Source organism: Hypanus sabinus, chromosome 1 (assembly GCF_030144855.1).
Source record: "Hypanus sabinus isolate sHypSab1 chromosome 1, sHypSab1.hap1, whole genome shotgun sequence".
In the NCBI taxonomy this organism is placed as follows: domain Eukaryota; kingdom Metazoa; phylum Chordata; class Chondrichthyes; order Myliobatiformes; family Dasyatidae; genus Hypanus; species Hypanus sabinus.
In genome coordinates this window covers 160,989,791-161,014,066 of record NC_082706.1, presented here as the reverse complement: position 1 = coordinate 161,014,066, position 24,276 = coordinate 160,989,791, and the positions used below count along the sequence as shown (strand labels likewise).

The 24,276-nt window shown below is 40.4% G+C and overlaps 1 long non-coding RNA gene across 1 annotated transcript in view; it reads right to left on the bottom strand.

Moving 5' to 3' along the window:
- The window catches only part of LOC132399548 (uncharacterized), a 134,804-nt gene that overhangs the window by 62,123 nt on the left and 48,405 nt on the right, over positions 1 to 24,276 (bottom strand). Inside the window, exon 2 of the long non-coding RNA XR_009514020.1 lies at positions 14,243 to 14,316. This is a non-coding gene — a long non-coding RNA (uncharacterized LOC132399548). The remainder of the gene's footprint in view (positions 1 to 14,242; positions 14,317 to 24,276) is intronic.

The following is a 24,276-nucleotide window of genomic DNA, read 5'->3' as shown; positions in this document are numbered from 1 at the left end:
ATAAGAAAATAAAACAGTAACTAACATTAAACAATTTTCATTGGCTGAAACATGATTTGAGACATCCCAAGGCTGTGAAAGATGGTCTACAAATAGAAGTCCTGTTACTTTGTTCCTCCTCTTAACCAGTTGGAAGAATTTTCATTGTTATTCAAATTTACCCTTCACAAAACACAGCAACCTGCAAAGTTCATCTTCAAGATGATAAGAACTTAAGTATCCAAGCACGACTCCTTCAATCCTTTTCCCAGGTAATATTACTTTTAGGTTTTATTTTTTATTTTTATTTTATTGAGATACAGTGTGGAATTGGCATTTCCAAACTTCAAGGTATGCCACCCAGCAACTCCTAATTTAACCCCAGCCTAACCATGAACAATTTAGAATAACTAAGTAACCCACCAACCAATATGTCATTAGACAGTGAAAGGAAACTGGAGCACCTGGAGGAAGCTCTAGTCAAAGGAGAACATACAAACTCCTCACAGAGAGTGGCGGAAAATGAACCCAGGTCACAGACTGTAAAGTGTTGTGTTAGCTACTACACTACCATACCACCCCAATGAAAGGGTAGAGCAAAATCTGGAAATCATATACTAATCATCCTAAAATCAATGATACAGATGAGTAGGATGAGTAACAAGGTTCTGCATAAAGAGTTCACAGAGTTGGGTTAAAGAGTAGGACCTCCAGGGTTGTGATCTCAGGAACACATGGTAAATGGTAGGGCATTGAAGAATGCAGTAGAACAGAGTGATCTAGGAATAATGATGCATAGTTCCCTGAAGGTGGAATCTCATGTGGATAAGGTGGTGAGGAAAGCTTTTGGTGTGCTGGCCTTTATACATCAGAGCAATGCTGGCAGAACTCTGCAGGCCAAACAGCATCTATGGGAGGAGGTAGTGACAACATTTCGAGCCAAAACATCACCCTCCTGATGAACAAAATAGAGAGAGTACAGAGAAGATTTACTAGAATGTTACTTGGGTTTCAGCACCTAAGTAACAGAGAAAGGTTGAACAAGTTAGGTCTTCATTCTTTGGAGCATAGAAGTTTGAGAGGGGACTTGATTTAAAATTATGAGGGGGATAGAGTTGAGGTTGACAGGCTTTTTCCATTGAGAGTAGGGGAGATTCAAACAATAGGACATGAGTTGAGAGTTAAGGGGCAAAAGTTTAGGGGTAACACGAGGGGGAAATTCTTTACTCAGAGAGTGGTAGCTGTGTGGAACGAGCTTCTAGTAGAAGTGGTAGAGGCAGGTTCAATATTGTCATTTAAAGTAAAATTGGATAGGTATATGGACAGGAAAGAAATAGAGGGTTGTGGGCTGAGTGCGGGTCAGTGGGACTAGGTGAGAGTAAGCGTTCGGCACGGACTAGAAGGGCCGAAATGGCCTGTTTCTGTGCTGTAATTGTTATATGGTTGTATGATTGCTACCCATGCCACGTGCTAATGAGGCTAGAAGTAGGAAGATTATACAGCACAGTTTAATACATCGCTAAGGAGTTGGTGTAGGAGGGAGGGCATAAGATTTTTGGATCATTGGGACCTATAGAGAAGGGATGATTTGCAGCTGAACTGTAGGGGGACTAACATTATAGCAGGAAGGTTTATTTATGCTGCATTGTGGGGTTTAAACTAGAGTTGCAGGTGGATGGGAACCAGAATGCCATAACAGTTAGCGGAGAGATTGTGGAGGGAGATGTTGATAAGACCTCAGACAAAGTTAGGAATCAAAAGGTTGAGCATGGAGCGACAAAATTGAAAAGGGTGAATACAGAATGAAGGAGTTGTATCTGAATGCATGCAGTATATGAAATAAGGTCGATGAACTTGCAGCACAGTAGCAGATTGGCAGGCATGATGTTGTCGGCATCACTGAATCATGGCTGAAAGGTCATAGCTGGGAGCTTAACGTCCAAGGATACACATTGTTTCAGAAGGATAGGTAGGAATTCAGAAGGGGTGGCATTGCTCTACATGTAAAAACTTAAATCAGATCATTGGAAGGAGGTGACACGGAGTCAGAAGGTGAATCATTGTGGATGGAGTTAAGGAACTGTAAGGGTAAAAAGACCCTGATGGAAATCGTATACAAACTCCCAAACAGCAGTAAGGATTTGACCTACAAATTACAACGGGGGGTAGCAAATGCATGCCAAAAGGGCAATGTTACAATAGTCATGGGGGAGGGGCTTCATTATAATTGTGAAAGGTAGTACATGGGAACATCATGTTGGTGCTGGGTTACAGGAAGGGGAATTTCTAGAGAGCATATGAGAAGGCTTTTTAGAGCAGCTCGTGGTTGAGCCCACTAGAGCATCAGCTATTCTGGATTGGGTGCTATGCAATAAACTGGAATTGATTAGAGAGAACCCTTAGAGGAAAATGATTGAATTCACCCTAAATTTGAGAAGGAGAAGATGTATCAGTATTACAGTGGAGTAAAGGGAATTACAGAGGCATGAGAGACGAGTTGACCAGAAGTGAAAACTGGCAGGGATGACGGCAGAGCAGCAATGACTGGAACTTCTGGAAGCAATACAGAAGGCACTGGATATACACATGCCTGACAAAACTTTGGAATTCTTTGAAGAAATAACAAGCAGGGTAGACAAAGGAAAATCAGTTGAAATTGTGCACCTGGATTTTCAGAAGACATTTGACAAGGTGCCACACATAAAGCTGCTTAACAAGTTATGAGCCCTTGGTATTATATGAAGGCTCTAGAATGGATAAAGTTGTAGCTGATTGGCACAAGGCAAAGAGTGGGAATGAAGGGAGCCTTTTTCTGGCTGCCTGCTGATAACTAGACATGTTCCACAGGGGTCTGTGTTGTGACCAATACTTTATAGGTCATACATCAATGATTTGGTTGATGATTGATGACCTTGTGCAAAGTTTGCTGACAATATGAAGATAGGAGGAGGACAGGTAGTTTTGAGGAAGTAGAGGGCCTACAGAAGGACTTAGACATTAGGAAAACGGGGAAAGAAGTAGCAAATGGAATAGTGTTGTGAAAGAGTAGACTATTTTCTTAATGGAGAGAAAATACAAAAAACTGAGGCGCAAAGGGACTTGTGAGTCTTTGTGCAAGATTCCCTAAAGGTCAATTTGCAGGTTGAGTCTGTGGTGAGGAAGGCAAATGAAATGTTAGTATTCAGTTCAAGAGGACTAGAACATAGATCTAAGGATGTAATGTTGAGACTTTATAAAGCACCGGTGAGTCCTCACTTGGAGTATTGTGAGCAGTTTTGGGCCACTTATCTTAGAAAGGATGTGCTGAAACTGGAAAATGTTCAAAGGAGGTTCATGAAAATGATTCCAGGATGGAATGGATTCTCATATGAGGAGTGTTTGATGCCTCTGGGTCTGTATTCACCAGAATTCAGAAGACTGAGGAGTGACCTCATTGAAAACTATCAAATGGTGAAAGGCCTAATAGAGTGGGTGTGGAGATGATGTTTCCTTTGCTGGGAGAATCTAGATCAGAGGTCACCGCCTCAGAATAGAGGGTGTCCTTTTAGAATGGAGATGAAGAAGAATTTCTTTAGCCAGTGTGTGGTGAGTCTGTGGAATTCTTTGCCACAGGCAGCTGTGGAGACCAAGTCCTTATTTATATTTATGGCAGAAGTTAATAGAGTCTTCCTTGGTCAGGGCATGAAGGAATAAAGGGAGCAGGCAGGAGACTGGGGCCGAGAGGAAAATTGGATTGGCCATCATGAAATGATGGAGCAGACACGATAGGCCAAATGACCTAATTCTGCTGCTATATCTAATGGTCTTATGGTCTCACAGAAGAGCGCAGTATTTCACTTGACTCTCAATGCCAAAGGCTCAGACTTAATCCTGATTTCCAGAGCTCTTTACAGCTGCTTACCTTGAAACTGTTGTACCAACAAATAAAAACCGTTTGGATTTTAAGAAAGATTGTTAAATGTATGTAAATGAGCAATTTGCAATTTTATATAAATTAGAAGCTTTAAGGCTGCTCAGAAACATAAAATCAAATCACACATGAAGAAAATTGATGGAACCAAACTGAAGATAGAGTTGCTTATGCAAAGATTTGAAGGTTGCAGCAATGTTGCTTGAATGCTGGGTCATATCCTGCTGCACTCTTTCTAATACTGTTCAGTACACCTCTGCAATTTGCAACTTCTGGCATAGTTAAATGGTTGGTGGCAGGTTGCCTGCTTGCCAGTGGGAATTAAAGGCATAGAATAATAATGAATTATAATCAAATTAGGAGGACAAGGACAGTGAACTGATGCCACCCACCTCATCAACCTTTGGTGCATCTATACCCAGAGCCATCGTAACAGAAGTCATATCAGTCTTCCTGATGGTGAAGCCATGGAACTCAGCTGCCATACGGAGTCCCCATCTTTGTCCTCAGATCCTGCATGGAGGAGTTGGCAAGAGTATTTGCAGATATCTTTAACCTTCTACTTCATTCTGAGGTTCCATCTGTTTTACAAAAAAAACACTATCATCCTGGTGCCAAAGGAAAATAAGGTGGCTCTTACATCCTTCCTCATGGACATGGTACACATTAATTCCAGCCACCTAAACAAATTTGACCCACAGCAATTCACATAGTGACCAAACTTTCACAATTGTGAGGCCAAATTCTGCACAAACTCCGTCTATATTTAAACTTACAGAAGACACCACCCTAGAAGGCCTCATCTGAATTGAAGTATAAAACACAGAAAAGCACAACACAGGAACAGGCCCTTGGGCCAACGTGTTGTGCCCAACTAATTAAATTAATACTCAAATACGTGACTAAACTAATCGCTTCTGCCTGCACAATATCCATAGCCCTCTGCTTCTTGCGCATATATGTGCAGAACTAAGAGGTTCCTGGAAGAGTCTATATCTGCCTTCAACACCACTCCAGTGTCATGTCTCATGCAAAAAAAGTGCCCCACAATCCTCGTCTGAACTTACCCCCACTCACCTTAAGTAAATGCTCTCTTGTAGTGGCTCTCTACTGGACCTCCTCTCAGCCTCCTCTACTCCAGAGAAAACAACCCAAGACTGTCCAGCTTCTCCTTTTAGCTCATGACTCCTAATCTTGGCAGCATCCTGGTGAGGCTTTCCTGCATCCTCTGCAGATCCTCAATGTCCTTCATGGAACAAAGAAATGAATGCAATGCTCCAGGTACAGTCTAACTAGAGTGCAATAAAGAAACAACATAACTTCCCAGCTCAGACTCAGTTCCCTCACTAATGAAGGACCCCACGATCCTTCGGCACATCAACACAGTGAAAGGTCTTGCACTTACCACGCGCTGCCCTTTACATTTGATCTCCTAAAATGCAATACTTCACAACTTGGTCGAGTTAAACTCCATCTACCATTTCTCCAACCATATCTGCAACTGATCTAATTCAAGCTCAAGTTCAATTGTCGTTCAACCATATACAAGAATACAGCCGAACAAGATGGAGTTCCTTTGGGGCCAAGGTGTAAAACAGAGTACAGTCACAAAGAGCACAAGGCACATATAATTACAATAGCAGGAAAACATGCAGTCACAAAAAATATACAGCCCAAGTCGCTGGGTGTCATGGCCTGTAGATTGATGGTGCATAGGATGATGTCCTGGAGCCATGTTTCAGCAAGAACAAGCACACAATCGTTCCTCATCACACGCTAGTGCAGCTGCAGATGAATGCATTTCAGCTTGTCATCCTCCGGGACAAAACCAGAGGGCAGCACCAACAGCAAAGCCCAACCCCCAGTCCAGCACAGTCCTCTGCCACACTTCACCATCTCTGGTGTCTTCTCCCTGATGCTTCAGCATGACGGCCCAGTCCGCACAACAACTGTTGTACCCTTTGACAGTCTTCTACACTATCCACAGCAGTTCCAACCTTCATATCATCCACAAACTTACTAACTCGCCCATCTAGGCTTTCATCAAGGCCATATGCACTCGGTGGCCACTTTATTAAGTTCACCTCTACACTGATCATTAATATAAATATCTAATCAGCCAATGATGTGGCAGCAACTCAATCCATAGAAGATATGGTCTAGTGATTCAGTTGTTTCAACCAAACATCAGGATGGGGAAGGAACAGAATCTAAGTGACTTTGGCCCTGGAAAAACACTTTGTTGGTGCCAGACAGGGTGGTTTGAGTAATTCAGAAACTGGTGATCTCCTGGGATTTTCATGCACAATAATCTCAAAAGTTTGCAGTGAATGGTGTGAAAAGCAAAAACACATCCAGTGTACTTCAGCTTTGTGGGCAAAAATGCCTTGATAAATGAAAGAGGTTAGAGAAGAATGGCCAGACTGGCTCATGCTGACAGGAAAGTGGCAGTAACTCAATTAACCATGTGTTAAAACAGTGAGGTACAGAAGAGCACCTCTGAAAGCACAACATGTTGAATCTTAAACTGGATGGGCTACAACAGCAGAAGATTGTGAACGTAGACTCAGTGGCCACTTCATTAGATACAGGAGTTTCCTAATAAAGTGGGCATTCAGTATATATCACGAATAGCAGGGTCCCATCAAACACCACATCTGTCTTCAATGGGCAAGCCAATTCTCAATCCAAATGCAAATTCACCATGGATACCATGCATCTTCATCTTCTGGTTGAGCCTCTCATATCAAACACCTTACTAATATCCATGTGGATTACATCCACCACACTTCCTTCATCATCACCTTTGTCACTTCTTCAAAAGCCCTGTTAAAATAGTAAGACATGACTTGCCCCACACAAATCAGACAAACTGTCCTTAATTAGGCCAATGTTTCCAAGTGTTCAGGATGGAGACAGAGAATCTAGTGGAATGGCTTCAAGACAACAAACTCAAGAAAGAAGAATGAGAGGGGACTTGATAGAGGTCTACAAGATTATGAGAGGCATAGATAGGGTGGATAGTCAATACCTGTTTCCCAGGGCACCAATAGCAAACACCAGAGGGCATATGTACAAAATTAAGGGAGGGAAGTTCAGGGGAGACATCAGGGGTAATTTTTTTTACACAGAGGGTTGTGGGTGCCTGGAATGACTTGCCAGGGATGGTGGTGGAGGCTAAAACATTAGGGGTATTTTAGAGCCTCTTGGACAGGCACATGGATGAAAGAAAAATGGAGGGTTATGGGCTAGTGTGGGTTTAGTACTTTTCTTTAAGGATTATATGGGTCGGCACAACATGGAGGGCTGAAGGGCCTGTACTGTGCTGTAGTATTCTATGGTTCTATGTCAGCAAGGTGGAAGATCTGGTAATTGTATCAGGAGCAGGGTGGAATAGAAGACCTTTTCTGTATCAATGGTACTGAGACTGGAGGTGGTTGCCAGCTTATTTTCTAGGTACAAACATCACTAACAATTTGTCCTGGTCAAGTTACATGACGCTACAATCTAGAAAGCACGCCATTGCTTCTTTCTCCTCAGAAGTCTAAGGAAATTTGGTATGTTTCAGATAACTATTACAAATGTTACAAATTCACCATAGGAAGTAAACTGTCCATATGTGTTACGGTTTGAATTGGCAACTGTGTCCAAAATCACACAAAATTGCTGATACTTCTGATTGCACCCCAGACCACCATGCAAACTGACTACCCCTTGACTCAGTCTACTCTTCCCACTGCTTCAGGAAAGCAGCTAATATAATCATGCACCCCTCACACTATTCATTCTCTCTTCTCCCCACTTCTGTTAGGCTGAATATACAAAAGCCTGAGAAAATGTACCACCAGGCTCATGGACAGACCCTTGAATGGACCATGATATGTTAGGAGTTGAACACTGGATCTCCCAGAACACCTCATGGTGGCCCTTGCACTTTGTCTACCTGCACAGCACCCTCCCTGCAACTGTACCACGTTATCCACATTTGGCTTAAGTGATTTGGCAAACAGTGATGGAAAAAGAAAAACTGTAAAATCTTCAAAATCACCACTATTTAATAACATAAAAAATGAAACTCTATGGTTTGGAACTAATCCTTTTGGAATTGTTAATAAAAGTTAATCACTGAGGAAACAAAATACTTCTCATTAAAATACTTTTCCGTTATTAAGTACCATTCTTAACTTTCTGTGGTGTTTAATTACAATTTTGTCAAATTCAGGTGCTGTCGAGGGTTTCAGAGCCAGCTGTAATTTGACATCGAAATGGAAAATGATCCCTATAGCCTTTTTACATTTACAGGGTTTTCTATCCTTACCATAAATTGCTGAATGATTTACACATTCAATAAAAGTGAGTGAAGTGTTACTAATGTCCGTAATATTTGGCAGCAAAGTCTGGATCATCATTGGAACCAATGTATTGAAAGCAGTTTGAAAAGATTGAAAACATAATTTTAGCAGCAGTATTTTAAACTGTATTGTTAGAAAATAAAAATTGAAAACTCCTATTAGAATCATAGAGCAAGACAGCAAGGGAACAGACCTTATAGTCCAATACATCCATGCAGACCAGTCCTCTTTACCAGTGTTTGGCCCACATCCCTCTATATCAGAAATTCTCAACCTTTTTTTATGTCTTAGTGCCTTACTATTAACTGAGGGGTCTTCTAACTGTGGTTATTGTACCTGCCTCAGCCAGTTCCTCTGACAGCTTGCTCCATTTACATACCACCTTCTGTATGAAGTAGTAGTTGCCCCTCTAATTTTTGATTCCTTTTCCCTGGGAAACAAATAGTGTGCATTCATTCTACATCCCTCATAATTTTATACACCTCTACTAGGGTTTTTCAGAGTCCAACTCTGCAAGGAATTAAGTCCAAGCGTGCAGGCGTACCCAACCTCCCCTTATATTTCAGGCTGTCATGTCCTGGCAAGGTTGTTATAAATCTTCTTTAGACCCTTTTCAGCTCAATAACATCTTCCCACAGGGTGTTCAAAACAGTTCACAATACTCCAAGTGTGGCCTTGGGAATATCTTGTACAAGTGCAAAATAACATCCCAATTTCTATACTCAGTGAAGACAGCCGGTATACCAAATGGCTTCTTCACTATTTTGTCTATTGGTGATTCCCCTTTCAGGGAACTATTTACTGTTCTCTTAGTTCCATCTATTCTGTATCTCTCCCCAGAGCCTTAGTATTCACTTTGAAAGTCCTACCTTTGCTTCATGAACATGTAACTAACCAGAAGGTTAAGTGACAAAACAGATCTGTCCTGAATGGAACCTTAAGTGGCAGGGATAAACTTTAATAGCAGGAATATTCATTTAATGTTTTTCCCCAGGTAGCTTCAATAGGGCAGAATTAGATGTCCACGCCCAATGATTAGTTTCACTAGCTACAAAATATCATTGGAAGTTAAACTGTTTTAATTCATGAAGACTGGTTCTCACTTTAGTTAATGCAAAATTTTGCTATCCATAATTTCATAACTCCAGAATAATCCCTAACAAGGACACCAGGTTTCTGTTCATTGATCGCAGCTTGGTGCTGAACACAATTATCCCATCCACTCACCATTAAGCTTCAAGACCTGGGTCTCTTTACCTCCCTTTGCAACTGAGCTCAACTTTCACATCGGCCAACCTCCCTCAGTGGGGTTTGGTAACATCGCCTCCTTGCTGACAATCAGCACAGCTGAACCTCAATGTTTTATGCTTACCCCCTGCTCTACTGTCTAATACACACAAAACACACATAAGCCCTGCTTCAACACTGATCTAAGATGGTGTCTGTGTGAAGTCTGCACATCTTCCCTGTGACCACAGTGGTTTCCTCTGGGTGCTCCAGTTTCTTCCCATATCCCAAAAATGTGCAATTTGGGAGGTTAATTGTAAATTGGTAAGTACAGTTGAGCAGTGGAATCTGTGGGGAGAATAAAATGGTACTATTGAAAATGAATGCTCGAAGGATTTGTTGGTCAAAGATGTTTCCTACTATGAAATTCTATTGCTAGGTGACTCAATGGATAATGCTTTATTATTTGAGTCAAACAGTTTTCAGTTCAAATACTGCTCAAGAGACTTCAGCACAGAAATCTAGGCTGATGCTGAAACTGCTTGCTGCATTGAATCCAGCATCAGTCATATACCTGATGGTTCTGAAGAAGTAATTCCAATTTCTGGCAAACTGACATAGAACAGTACAGCACAAGAACAGGCACTTAAGCCCAGGACATCTCTGTTGACCATGGTGCCAATTTAAAGTAATCACTTCTGCCTGCACACGGGTTACATCCCTTCACCCTGCCTATTCACATGCCTGCCTAAATGCCTTTTAAATGGCCTGTTGTATATGCTAGCTCCCTGGATAGTACCTTTAAAAAAATTGTCTTGCAGAATTCCTACAAACTTTTCCCTCTTAACTCTAATTTAAGTAAGCAGCACATTATGTAGATAGTTAGCTTTGCTGAGGTCCAAAATATCAATGCCCCAGTAAATGATTTGCAAGAAGCTACTACTGATGCTACTGTCATGGGTAATGGTACAGAATGTTTTCAATAAAGTCATGCAAAATTGAATAAAATTGAAGCAGGGTTATGTCTCAGATATATGATGTATTTTGAATGATATTAATTTCCTTATTTGTGAAAAGAATGAAAATACATAAGATGCAATTCAGGAGGTTTACTGTAGCAATGTCCAGAACTGGCAGGTGAGAAACTCTGGACATGATAAGCTTCTATCTGCCCGTGGTATGTAAAAGAGTGATAGGGAACTTGATTAAGTCATGTCAGATCCTGAGGGATTTTGACAAAGAGATTTTGGAGAGAACATTTCCTCACGTGAGAGAATACAGAAGTAAGGCTCACTTCTCAATACAGAAGCAAGTGATCACCAAAATGAGGCTTTTTCTCATGGGATTTCTCACTTCCACGTAGGATAGCAGATTCATTGAATATTTTGAAGGCAGAAGTAAGAAGATTCTTGACAAACAAGGGAGAGAACATTTACCACAGGTAGATGGGATGGAGAGCTATGGTTACAATCAGACAGAGGAACGTAAATGACCAACTACTGCTATGAATTGTCAAGTCCATTCATTTGCTGAGATGCAGGATTTTCATGGCTGTCATCAATGAAATAGATAATTTTCTGCAGAATAACATTTGACCACACTATCTTGCCAAAACCAATTATTTTATGGAGGCCAGGTTTACATTGATTCTCACCATTCTTGCCACAGGACCTCACCAAGAGGATGCAGCAGACTTTTGCCAGAACTTCCCAATTTTCTGCTCACCACTACATCAAAAAGGTTGTCCAAATTCATTATTCACTAAGAAATAACTTAATCTGCTTCAATTTTAACCCCATCTCTCACCTGAGTGATAAAATAAAAGTTATGATCAGTGGATAAGGGACGCCCAGAATAAAGATGCATCTCTTAAAGGACCTTGAAAAATTATAGTTTCTAAAGCAAATAAGATTACTCTCTTCACATTCAGCCATTGACTATCACCATCAATAATCAGGTAGAGGACTCCACATAAGAATCCATCATGTTCTGCTTTGTATGTCCACTTGAACACAACTGAATCAATCCCTGCTATAGTAATTTCATTGACTTGTTGTATTTCCTGAGGAATGGCACCTTGCATGACATATATTCTATGAAGATCTCCACTCTGCATATGGAAACAGCTGGGTGGGGAGTGTCTTAACTAATTAATGTTAATTCTTGCCTCAGCTTAAGTAGATGAAGGGATTTCTTGGAACTGCTGGGCCATCTGGTCACCGAACACATGTTCTTCCTCCTGCTACACACATTTTTAACTAGGACTTGCATGTTCCTTTCAGTAAATGATGAGAGCTCCTTCTGTCTCTCCTGTAGCTCCCATGTTCTTCATGGATGCTATGCTGAGTATTGCTGCTGCAACAGTTAATAAGGAAACTTCCTTAAGTATACGGTGCCCATCGCTGAAAGTAGCATTGTATTGTCCTGAAAGGCTTTGAGTGAAGTTTGGTCACAGATGTCCGTTTTAGTACTTTGTTATAAGTATAAACCAACCTATTCCTTTCTCACACTAGAAACATTATGCTTTTTGAAAGGAACCATTTTACATTAATACTAAATATAAACAAGACTGGAGACCAAATAAGTAAACTATATTCTCTAAAACCAGCCTTTGTGCAAGATATTACATTAAAGCTTTTCACATGTCTGTAGACATCAAAGATCCAATGACACTATTACACCAAAATAGTGCCACAAAGAAGTTATCATCTGTGCCCTGGTCAATGTTTGACACTTAATCAACATCACTAAAATACATTAACCTGACATTAGAGCTTGCTGGTTATGAACTATTGTAGTCTTGCTGAAGTTTTACAGTGACACGAATATAATACAGTCAATTCTAGTGTTTCCCAATTGGAAACCATGGATGAAATGAGGAATTCTCTCCATACTGAAGCCCAAGTCTCAGGCATTCAAGTCAGATGACCCCACCTATCGAGGAAATCAGGCACAATCTTCGTAAAGCCATCAAGGATGCTAAGAAACCTGTTGAAGACCCACCATAGCTCCACTTTCAACACTCTAATTCCAAAAATCCTCCTTGGCTTAGAATTCTGCAGCACTTGCAACTGGATCCTTAATTTCCAAACCAACCGATGACAATCAGTAAGGATAGTCAACAGCATCTCCTTCGTGATTAATCACAAAACAAGTGTCCTGCAGGTTGCTTTCTCAGCCCCTTATTGTACTCCCTACGCACCCTCAACTGTGTGGCCAAATCCAGCCCTAACTCCATTTAAAGTGTGCAGATGGGCCCACTGTAGGGGGCTAGATCTTAAAGGTTAATGGTTGGGGTCGAGACAATGACTTTGGCATTTGATTGTTTGCATGGCATGTTGAGATGTCCCAGAATAAAGGACATGAAAATCTTTGTATGAAAGCAAGTCTTCTTGACGTTCTTCAAAATGTTCTGTGCTAAGGTTGGTCAGTTGGCTCCCTGTATTGATTTTCCACAATGCACATTTGTGTGAGGTTTTACTTTAGTTCTTTGTTTGATGTGGCACAATGGAAATGGAAGGATATTGGAAAATAATGTGTAGTTTGCAGTCAATGAACCATGCTTAATAAGAGACACTTGTGCTTTAAGATGTTCTGACACAACAATTCCATTTGATGCCAAAATATGTCAGAAAGTAATGAAATATTTATGCATGTCAAAAATATGAGTAATATTTGATTGCATCAAGATAAGTGTGTGACTTGAAATACATCAAAATGAGAACGGATTAGAAGATTTGCTGATTAATCACTACTCCAACATTATAGAACAAAAATCTTTTCTAAGTTACATGCTTATTCACATATAACCAATCCAAAAGGGAAAAAACAATTTATTCGTTCATTTTAAAAGAAAAACTCAGAGAGTTCTTTGCAACCTCAAAGCAAACAAAACAACAAATCCTATTGGTACTGAACTTTAGATCTCGGATCAATCAGTAATTGAAGTATAATATTATTAAATAAATAAATCTACCAATAAAAATGTATAAATTAAATAAATGCTGCCTTTTATAACTAATAGAATTAGCTTACCGCACATTTTATTATAATTTTGAAAATGACACAGTGGTATTTTCAACACTTCCAAGTAGGAGAGGAGCCATTTACATTGTTTGTGCACCATATTGATATCTAATAGTTAACTGAAGATACAAGAAACTCCAGTTGCTAGAATTGGAACTCTAAACAAATTGCTAGAGAAATTTAGCAGATCAAGTGGTATCTTTTGAGGGAAAGGAGAATGGAAAGAGGAAAATAATTGTCTACACTTTGGGACAAGATCTTGCATCAGGACTGAATTGGAGAAGGAACGTAGCCAGGATGAAGAGAAGAGGGGAGTGGTGAGACAGGGGCCAGTAGATGATAAGTCGTCTATTACAGGGTGATGGAGGTTGGACTGATGAATTTAGGTGTGTGATGGAGAGGTGTGGGGTTGGGAGACAAATGCAGTGAGTGATAGATAGAAGCAATCATGACAAGAAAAAGGGCAGATGGAACCAGGATGGGGGATTAGTGTTGGGTGTGGTGAGGGTGGAAGTCAGGCACATGCTGGAGGATGACAAACAGGAACACAATATGCTATTCGTGCTGGATTCTGGTGAGTAAGGACAGTAATAATGGTAACCATTAGGGATGTGATGGCAGGCAGATAGAACCAGATAGGGGAGGGAAAGAGACAATAGTAGCAAGACCTGAGGTGGATAGGGTAGGTGGGTAGGGGGAAAACACAAAGGTAAAGGTTACCCAAAATTGGAAAATTTAACATTCTTACCTTTGGGTTGGAGACTACGCAGATGAAATATGAAATGTTGTTTTCGTGTTTTTGAGTTTGAATCGGGATTCAACCTGACAGTGGAGGACAGACAGGTTAGTGTGAGAATGAGAAGACATTGGGCACATGTAAAAGTCCTCCAGTAATGATGCCCTCCCACCCCGATGGCCACGCGCACGTAAGTTGGAATGAGCCAACATGCAATTCATCTTTCAAATGTTTTGTTTCAGAAACTCAACGAGTCCATCAATCCACAAGCATACACAAAAACAATAGTGATTTAAATTTTAAAAGTATATTCAACAAGATATTAGGGCCAACTATTTGCCCTTGATACCTCAGGCCTTAGATGCAATGGAGAGAGATGTTGGCCCAAAGTACCAGGATGCTGAATTATTAACTTTGCCCTCATGACAAAGACAGCTATGGTCACAAATGGCGCAATTATATTTGGATGCCGGTGTCTAGAAACTCACCCGTAATAGTTAATGGCAAGAGCATTAGTCAGTAGTATGTATGAAATTCACTGACCTCGTGAGGATATAAAAACAATAGATACAGATTTATCTGCCCCTTTATGTAGCTTAATATTAGCATCGCACAAACAATGTGCACCCAATCACATACACTGAATATTGTGGATCCAGTTGGGCACTTAAAGGACAAATCAGGGCAAAAGAATCTCAAAAGATATTGTATTCATAATGACCCACAGCACTGTCACTCTAGGAAATTAATCAATGTCATAGAGAGGACATGTACCCTATTGCCATATCTGCCCAGTACACTAAATGTTCTCCCATAAAGGTTCTTAATCTAATTTGATTGAACTACATTAACCTCTGCACAGACAGAACACCATGAATATCAATCCTTTAATTTGCTTGTAAATTATTCTGCTTCATCTTATTTTTTCTAATCATGTTTAAAATAAATAAAAAAACAATAGAAGTTAATTTCTAAAAATCATCTGGGTAAAATAATCTGTTTTTAGATTATTTTACCCTAATTATATTTGGGAATTAACTTCTATTATTTTATTTCATTTTAACCATGTTGCTACATCCGGTACAAACAGATTAGTTTTGTATGGGCCATAGAGAAGGCCCCAGTCTTTATGGGGTACAGCTATGTGCTGTTTCCCCACACACCCATTAATAACGAGCTCCACCAATGGGCAGAGTGGGCACTAGTTTTCACTGCAAATATATAATGAAGCCTCTGGAAATTCTCCAAGATCATCCATATCATGTACCAGTAGGATTGATGTTTCTCAATCTTGTTGTTCTATTGAAATGTTGCCTTTCAAATCAATTTATTACTTGCTGTGAGCTTGCATTATTAAGAACAAATTCAGTGATTCCAGGATGGACTGTCGGAACAAGAAGACTTGATCAGAAAGAGAGCAGCAGGTACTTGTCTTGTTATTACTTCTTCTTTAATATACAGGTAAAATGGCCAATAATTACACAGGTAACATTAGATAAAAGCAAAATGGAACCATCCTCTTACTGAGCCTTTCTCCGCAGGTTCAGCTGGACGTCTGACACAAGACAACACTGCAACAACTTAGCAAGCAGATGACCATGTGATACAGTTCGTAAGGAAATACAGAAGCATATGGATCTCACACCAATGGACACAGGGAGGTTTGCCCTGCATAACAACAATCACTGATGAAAGTTGGGGACTGAAAATTTGAAGGCATGTTGTTTTAATGTAAATATTGCAAGCAAATGTACTTCATACATTTCATAGAGTGATGAAGGCAATGAAATTAATCTATTGAGTTACTGTGCATTCTATAAAGAAAGCATATATTTGAAAAGAAAATTCTTAAGGTCATACCTACTATTAAATATGCTGCATACAATATACCATGCAGGAATCATAGTATAATGGAATTAATATTTTTGCCTGGTGTTTACACTTCATAAGTAATTAGCCTCGACTGAACAAATTGTTCATAACATTGTTTTAGTTTCCTGAAATGAATTTTTGTTCAGTTTTCAGCTCAAATGCAGTTGAAAATCATTGACTGTCAAATTAGCCATGAAGTAATGTAATCAGGCAACAGTTTGGAACCTAGTACTTGGTTTGGTTCTTACATTGAAAATATTCATTGAAATATATTTGTATAGACAACCTCCTGCAGTTTTATTGGACCTGGTTTTAAATCAGCACTGAGCTTCCCAACTGATATCTAGTCTAAGTTTGTTTTGATTTTGTTAAATTCCAGATTAGAAACTTGCCAGGTCCTCAGTGGCAAGCCCCTCTATGATGGCTGGCCTTTCGATGCATAAGTTACAACTTCAAGCTGCAACAAGATTATGCTCCACTCATGAAAATGCCAAAAAGTACTATGTCAGGCGCTTCCCCAAGCCTAGCTGGCTCTCAGAGCTGGAAAAACATGGAATATTTCTGGCATTTAGAAAATGTTGAAACATATGAAAAATATAAAAACCTTTAAAAATTAATATGGTATTAAAAGCTTCAAAATGATACATATTTAAAAATAACAATCCAATCAATTAAAACCTCCTAAAACATTCAAATAAAAGTAATTTTTTTTTAAATCACACTGAAATATTTACACTTCAATTCCTCACTGCTATTCTCCTCTGTGAATTCAACAGATGAATTTCCTGGCATGAATTACTTCACCGGACTGCTCTTTGTATCTTTGTATTCTTATATTGGACTTTGAGTCCACTATCAGAATATCATCAGCAAATGCTGGTGAGCAGTTGTCAGCAAATTTCACCCTTCCAAGTTCCTGTGTGTAATCATGGAAATCCTGAATTGGATGCTGCATTAAAATGCTGCAAGTCCCATTCATTTAGGTGGAATAGATTGTCACTAGCTTCTCTCCATTTCAAAAATAAGTGAAATTAAAGAACATAGGTTGGGGATAAATATTAAATGGTTTAGAAGGAATCTGTGAAAGAACTTTTACACCTAGATAGTTGGACTCCGGAATGCACTGCCAGAAAGAGAAGGAGGTTACCTGGAGGAGCCTTCAAATCACCAATACATACTGTAAATGAGCTGGGAAATGAGAATAATATAGATAGGGACTTGACAGGCCAAATGGCCTGTATCTAAGTTCTGTGACTCAATGAATTATTACAATTGAAAACCGACCTATTAGAAAAAAGATAAGCTTTTTTAATATTCTGTCTAATGCATGTGAGTAACTGATTAAATGATTGGAAAATCTGTGCCAAACAGCCAAAGGCTAAGCTTACTAAACTGTAAAACTATACTGTGTATACGACAAGCAAGGTATTGTCATACTTAAGGATGTAATGAAGATTAGAAATTCAGTGCTAAATACACAAAATTCTGCCCACATTACAGAGAAATGAAGGATTGTCAGATATCTGTAAATTATATTAAAGCCCTGTTGAGATGTAATGCATAGCAGAAGTAGTGTGTAAACTTAATGATGCCAGAAACTACAGATCTACTTCTGTTGATTATACCTGTTTCCTGACTGGACACTAGTTGGCATTAACACTGTATACTTTCACGGCAACCCTGCAAAAATTGACAAGCGGCATGAAGTCAATATAAAATTACCAACACTGAAAATATTTCTCCCATGGAACATACTTCAGCGCAGATCATAGAAATCAGAACACTACAGCTTGAACACTATGTTTCTGTTGTATTTTATCTACAGAGCTCACTTGCTGCTAAAAATAAAAAGTACAATGGATGCTGCAAACCGATAAAATCAACAGACAATGGGAAACGTGCAGAGCAGGCCCTTCAAAAATTGATGTTTCTGAATGCAAACTTGCTTTGGATCATTTGAGTATTTGGATCTTTGCCAGAGAGTAATTGAGTAGTTCAGCACTGAAACAGGCCTTTTGGTTCATCAGGTCTGTGCTGAACTGTCCAATCAGCCTGTGGTGAACTACTTACACCTATCTGGACACGCCCCCCCCCCCCCCCCCCCGCTGACTGCTCCTCTGGCTCCTCCCACAGACCCCGGTATAAAGGCGATTGGAGCCACAGACCCTTCCTCAGTCTCCAGGATGTTGTGTGATGGTCACTTGCTGCTTGTGCTTTCTTCCAGCCAATAAAAGCCTACCTTAACCCACGTCTCAGTTAGTGACGGTGCATCGCAGCCCTCACCTGGGCAATAGGCCTCTATATCAACCCTCCCCACCCCCACAACCCAACAAATTGTACCTAGATAATATCTCCTCCATAACCCTCTCGGCCATGTAGCTATTCAAACTTCTCTTAGATGAGTGCCTAGATAGGTTGCCTAAACTGTCAACAAAACGGTATCAAAAATTTTGAATTATGGCTTGTGATTTTGAAGCTGAATATTGAACAGAAGGGTAAATCAAATCCTCCAGTTTAGAATAGCCTAAATTGCTCAGAACCAGTTACCAACATTCTCTCAACTTAAGGGTGAAGTCTAGTGATTAGAATACTTTTTGAGTACCAGTTGTGACTTGCATATGCAGTGCAGTCTAGACAACACACTGTACTCATTCAAATTCTTCCACTGATCTAAATGGAACTAAACTTCTAAAGTAAGAATGACATATGTATCTCCACAGTTCATCTGTTCATTCTTAAAACTCAATTACGTTTTCAACGTTAAGACAATATTTCAAAATGTATCTAATTATTCTTTTGTATGCAGCTGAGCATTCACATTTCCCGCATTATATTCTATTGTTTTTGCAGCTGAAAGATTTTACAATGATCCTCAAAATGTCATTTGACAATTCAGCGTGGATGACATATTGGAATTTGTGCTTTAAATTGGCTATGTTCAATTGCTTTTTTCCATTGTGTATTACTTCATAAACTTCTGCTGTCACTTCTAAAGTGCAATTGAAGTACCCTCTTTTAAAACAGCAGATAAAATTTTCTTTTTCTTCTTGGGATTGAAGATGACTTGCTTTATTTATGAATCTCAAATCAATGAAGAGGTCAATATGTGAACCACAGATATTGGTTACAATGAGGCAGGAAATAGATGAAGGGCAGGCTGGGCTTCTCAGTGCTCTCAATGCATGAATTTGAAGTTCTTGTTGCTAATCCTTATGTTCCTTCTCCATTTTGCAGATCCTGTGAATCTGTTGTGCTATTTCACTTTGTCAACAAAGCTTTGGGAACAAGACTGAATTATTTCTGTGGTAAATGAAAGTCAAGAACAAAACTGCCGATGCTGGACATCTGAAATTAAAACAGAAAATGATGGAAAAACTCAGCATCCATGAGGAGGGAGAAACAGTCAAAATTTCAGGTCAGAATTGAGAAAGAGGGAAGTACAAGTGAGTTATTTTTTCTTCCAGGAATGCCAAACCTGAAGATGTTATTCTTAGATTTCTAGCAGAATTTTTGCCAGTATCTCTCACCTTTGCTTCGCCTGCTGATCCTAATTCTTTCCTGATTGTCATGGCTTGGCTGGTGTCAACCTTTTGACTTTTTTGTAAGGAAGCTGAAGATGGCCCTTGGATGGCCCCAGGTAATCAGCATCAGTCTGTGCTGGTTGATTGATAAGGAACAGAAAATATATGGTCCTAGTGGCACTGGTGCTTCTGTTAACATCAATAGTTTTAAGATTAAGAGCATCACATTCCTAGGTTTGAATGTCACCAATAGCCTGCTGTGGTCCAACCACGTTGATGTCATGGACAAGGAAGTTCACAAATGCCTTTACTTCCTCAGAAGCCTAAAGAAATTTAGCATATCCCCATCAACTCTTACCAATTTTTATTAGTGAACCATAGAACACATTCTGTTCTGGATTCGTAACAGTTTATATATCCACTGGTCTGCTCATGACCGTAAAAAACTGCAGGGACTTGTGGACACAACTCAGCACATCACAGAAACCAGTCTCCCCTCCAAGGACTTTGTCTATATCTCTTGCTGCCTCTGTAAAGAAACCATAATCAAATACCCTGTCCACCCAGGACATCCTCTCTTCTTCCTGCTCCCATTGAACAGAAGATACAAAAGCCTGAAAGCATGTACCCCCAGGCTCAAAGAGAGCTATCCTACTGTTATACTGTTGAATGGACCTCAATATGAATGACTCCTGGCATCACAATCTCCTTCGTTATGACCTTGCACTTTATCGAGTACCTGCACTCCACATTTTTGATAGCCTTTACTCTTTATTCTACATTGTTATTATTTTGCATTATTCTAGCTCAATGCACTGTGCAATGATTTGTTAAGTATAAACAGTATGCAGGACAAGCTTTTCATTTTATCTTGGTGCATATGAAAAGAATAAACTATTAGCAATACCAGTGATGATGTCCTGAGAGAGGAGATTCACAATACATGGAGTCACTGCCTCTCACAGGGATGGCATCTGTGATACATTGCTAGCACGTTTAGTTCTGGAGTGCAATGCCACTGGTGAATTAGATCTTGCTTGTTTTACATGGAAAATGAGATACTGAATGATGGTAGTGTCTGCAAGACTACTGATTGAATGGAGTTGCCCCTCACTTCCCTGCCAGAGCCAGAAAGCTTCGAGCTCTGCAGAAAGCCTTGTGCAAGCTTGGTGCTGGTTTCTTCTATGTGTCCTGATGTTAAGCGAAGGTTTTCAGACAACATGTATTGTTAGACCTGTGTCATGTGGGTATTTGAATGTGAGGGGTGTGAAGTAGGGCTTGGGGGATATGGTATTTTTTATCATGCACTCATTGGCAATGACACCGGAGGTGAGGTAAATGGAGTGCTTACGCACTGTATTTAGGCATTTAGTCTTTGAATCTTGACATTGACTACCATAAGTGTCTCATTCAACAGATTTTTTGTGTACATGTGTGTCTGCAGCACATAAGAACGCAAAGCAATTTGAAGCAAAAGAAAGCCATTTGACTCTTTATGTCACCTGAGCCATTCAGTGATATTCAGACTGATCTTTTACCTCAGTTATTCTATTTTGCACAAAACCATATTCTTGATGCTTTATTATCCGTCAATCTCAATCCTGATTAAACTGAACCAGTGAGCCTCCATTGCCCTTTCAAAAGGTGAATTGCAAAGATTCAGCATTGAGCAAAATAATTTATCCTCATCTCTATCCTGACTGATCAACCCACATTATGTGCTAGTGACTCCAGTTCTAGCTTTCACTGCCAGGAGAAATATCAGCCCCAGCTTCAGGATCATTTATCCTTCAACCATCAAGCTCCTGAACTAGTGTGGACACCCTCCTCCTAGAGGGTAGGTTATAGTAAAGTACTGTAAGTACTTGGTTAGACAGGGACCGATTAGGGATAGTCAACATGGTATTGTGCGTGGTAGGTTGTATCTAACCAATCATTTCTTTGGCAGTTTGAACAGGGCACGAATGTGCAAGTGCGTGAAAGTCGGTCGGTGAGGCAGTGGGAGAGTTTAAAAAGTGAGCAGATTAACGGAGCGGGCGACATAGTAGCAGGCAACGGAGTAGTGGGAGACAGAGTAGGAAGGCCTTAGCTAGAGAGGCTTTGGTGAGCAGAGGCTGAGGACGAGCTTGCTCCCAGTGAGGTAAGGCCAGGTAAGTTCCTTTAATAACTCTAATTAACTAAGGAGTAGGTAATGGAGGTAGCAGTTAGAGCAGTCGAGTGCTCCGTTTGCAGTATGTGGGAAGTCAGGGTGCTCACAATTGTCCCTGATGACTACACCTGCAAAAGGTGCATCCAGCTGCAGCTCCTGACAAACCGAGTTAGGGAACTAGACCTGGAGCTGGATGAACTTCGGATCATTCGAGAGGTAGAGGCAGAAATAGACAGGAGTTTCAGGGAGATAGTCACACCTAAGAGTCAGGAGGCAGGTAGCTGGGTGACTGTCAGGAGAGGGAAGGGGAATAGACAGAATGAGTAATGCAGCTCTATAAAACTCTGTTTGGGCCACACTTGGAGTACTGTGTCCAGTTCTGCTCGGCTCACTATAGGAAGGATGTAGAAGCATTGGAAAGGGTACAGAGGAGATTTACCAGGATGCTGCCTGGTTTAAAGAGCAAGGGAGCTAGGGTTTTACTGTCTGGAGAGAAGGAAGATGAGAGGAGACATGAAAGATGTATACAAGATATTAAGAGGAATAGACAGAGTGGACAGCCAGCGCCTCTTCCCCAGGGCACCACTGCTCAATACAAGAGGACATGGCTTTAAGGTAAGGGGAGGTAACTTCACGGGGAATATTAGAGGAAGGTTTTTTACTCAGAGAGTGGTTGGTATGTGGAATGCACTGCCTGAGTCAGTGGTGGAGATAGATATACTAGTGAAATTTAACAGACTACTAGGCAGGTATATGGAGGAAGTTAAGGTGGAGGGTTATATGGGAGACAGGGTTTAAGGGTTGGCACGACATTGTGGGCTGAAGGGCCTGTACTGTGCTGTATTGTTCTATGTTCTAATCTTACAGAGTTTTTTTAAGGAAGTTACCAGGAAAGTTGATGAAGGCTAGGCAGTGGATGTTGTTTACATGGATTTTAGCAAGACCTTTGACAAGGTCCTACATGGGAGGTTGGTCAAAAAGGTTCAGTCACTTGGCATACAAGGTGAGGTAGTAAATTGGGTAAGAGTGGTAGTAGCTGGTTGCCTCTCTGACTGGGGGTTTGTGACTGGAGGTATGCCGCAGAGAGATAGTGCTGGGACCATTGTTGTACCATTTATAACAATGATCTGGATGATAATGTGATAAACTAGGTCACCAAGATCGGGGGTTCAGAGGATAGCATGGAAGCAGGATCTAGACCAGGTAGAAAAATGCACTGAAAAATGTCACATGAAATTTTATGCAGACAAGTGTGAGGTGCTACACTTTAGGAGGAGAAACCAGGGAAGGACATACACAGTACACGCTAGGGCACTGAGGAGCGCTGTAAACCAGAGGGACCTTGGATCCATAATTCCTTGAAAGTGTTGAGAGCCAGTTCAGAAGGCATTCAATTCTGATGACCAAGAAATTTACAAGAGGTCTAGGTACAACTAGTTTTACTTCCGAGGTGTCTAGGGACGACTTGAGTAGCAGCAGGACTCTCAATGGATACGATTAAGTATTGTCGTTTCAGCCTGATACAGCTAAAAAACACAACTGCTTCCAAGGCCAGTACAGTCAAAGATGGCTTAATACATTTAAATGAACTATCGCTGCTTAAAACTGATGGAAACAATATTGATACTGGACGGATGCATCCTCGTAGGATTCCATGGAGGAATTGCGGCTGCAGATCAAGGATACAAGTGCATTCAAGGAAACAAGGTTTTAAACTCCCAATACTGACCATCTCACTGGCAAACGTGCAGTCTCTGGTGAGTAAGATCGATGATCTCAGAGCTAGGGTGCTGAGTCAAAGGGACATTAGCACCACGTGTATCCTTTGTTTCACGGAATCCTGGTTAACCCCTTCTGTACTGGATGCAGCGATTCAAATCGATGGGTTTACTATACACCATCAGGATAGATCTATAGTCTCTTTCAAAAGCAGAGGTGGAGGAGTATGCGTCATGATCAACTCTTATTGGTGCACAAATATATCAGTGCTGTCCCAATTCTGCTCACCAGACCTGGAATATCTAGCAGTTAAGTGCCGTCCTTTTTACCTTCTGCGGGAGTTCTCTGGGGTCACTTTGGCAGCAGTTTACATTCCATCTCAGGCCAATGTCAATCAGGCTTTAAATGATCTGAGAAATGGGATCGACATGCATGAAACACCGCACCCTAAAAGCCTTCACCATCATTTTGGGAGATTTTAACCAGGCCAGTCTGAAAAAATCACTAAGCAATTATCATCAACAGATCACTTGCAATACTAGAGGAAACACCACCATCAAGAATGCCTACCGTGCTACTCCACGCCTTCAACTCCTGAACTGGCAAGGATAACTTCACTCACCACTGCAATGAATTGATTCTATGACCTACAGACTCACTTTTAAGGACGCTATCACTCACGTTCTCAGTATTATTTATTATTATATTTGCCCAATTTGTCTTCCTTGCATCTTGAAAGTTTGTAAGTATTTAATTATGTATAGCTTTTCGTGAATTGTATTGTA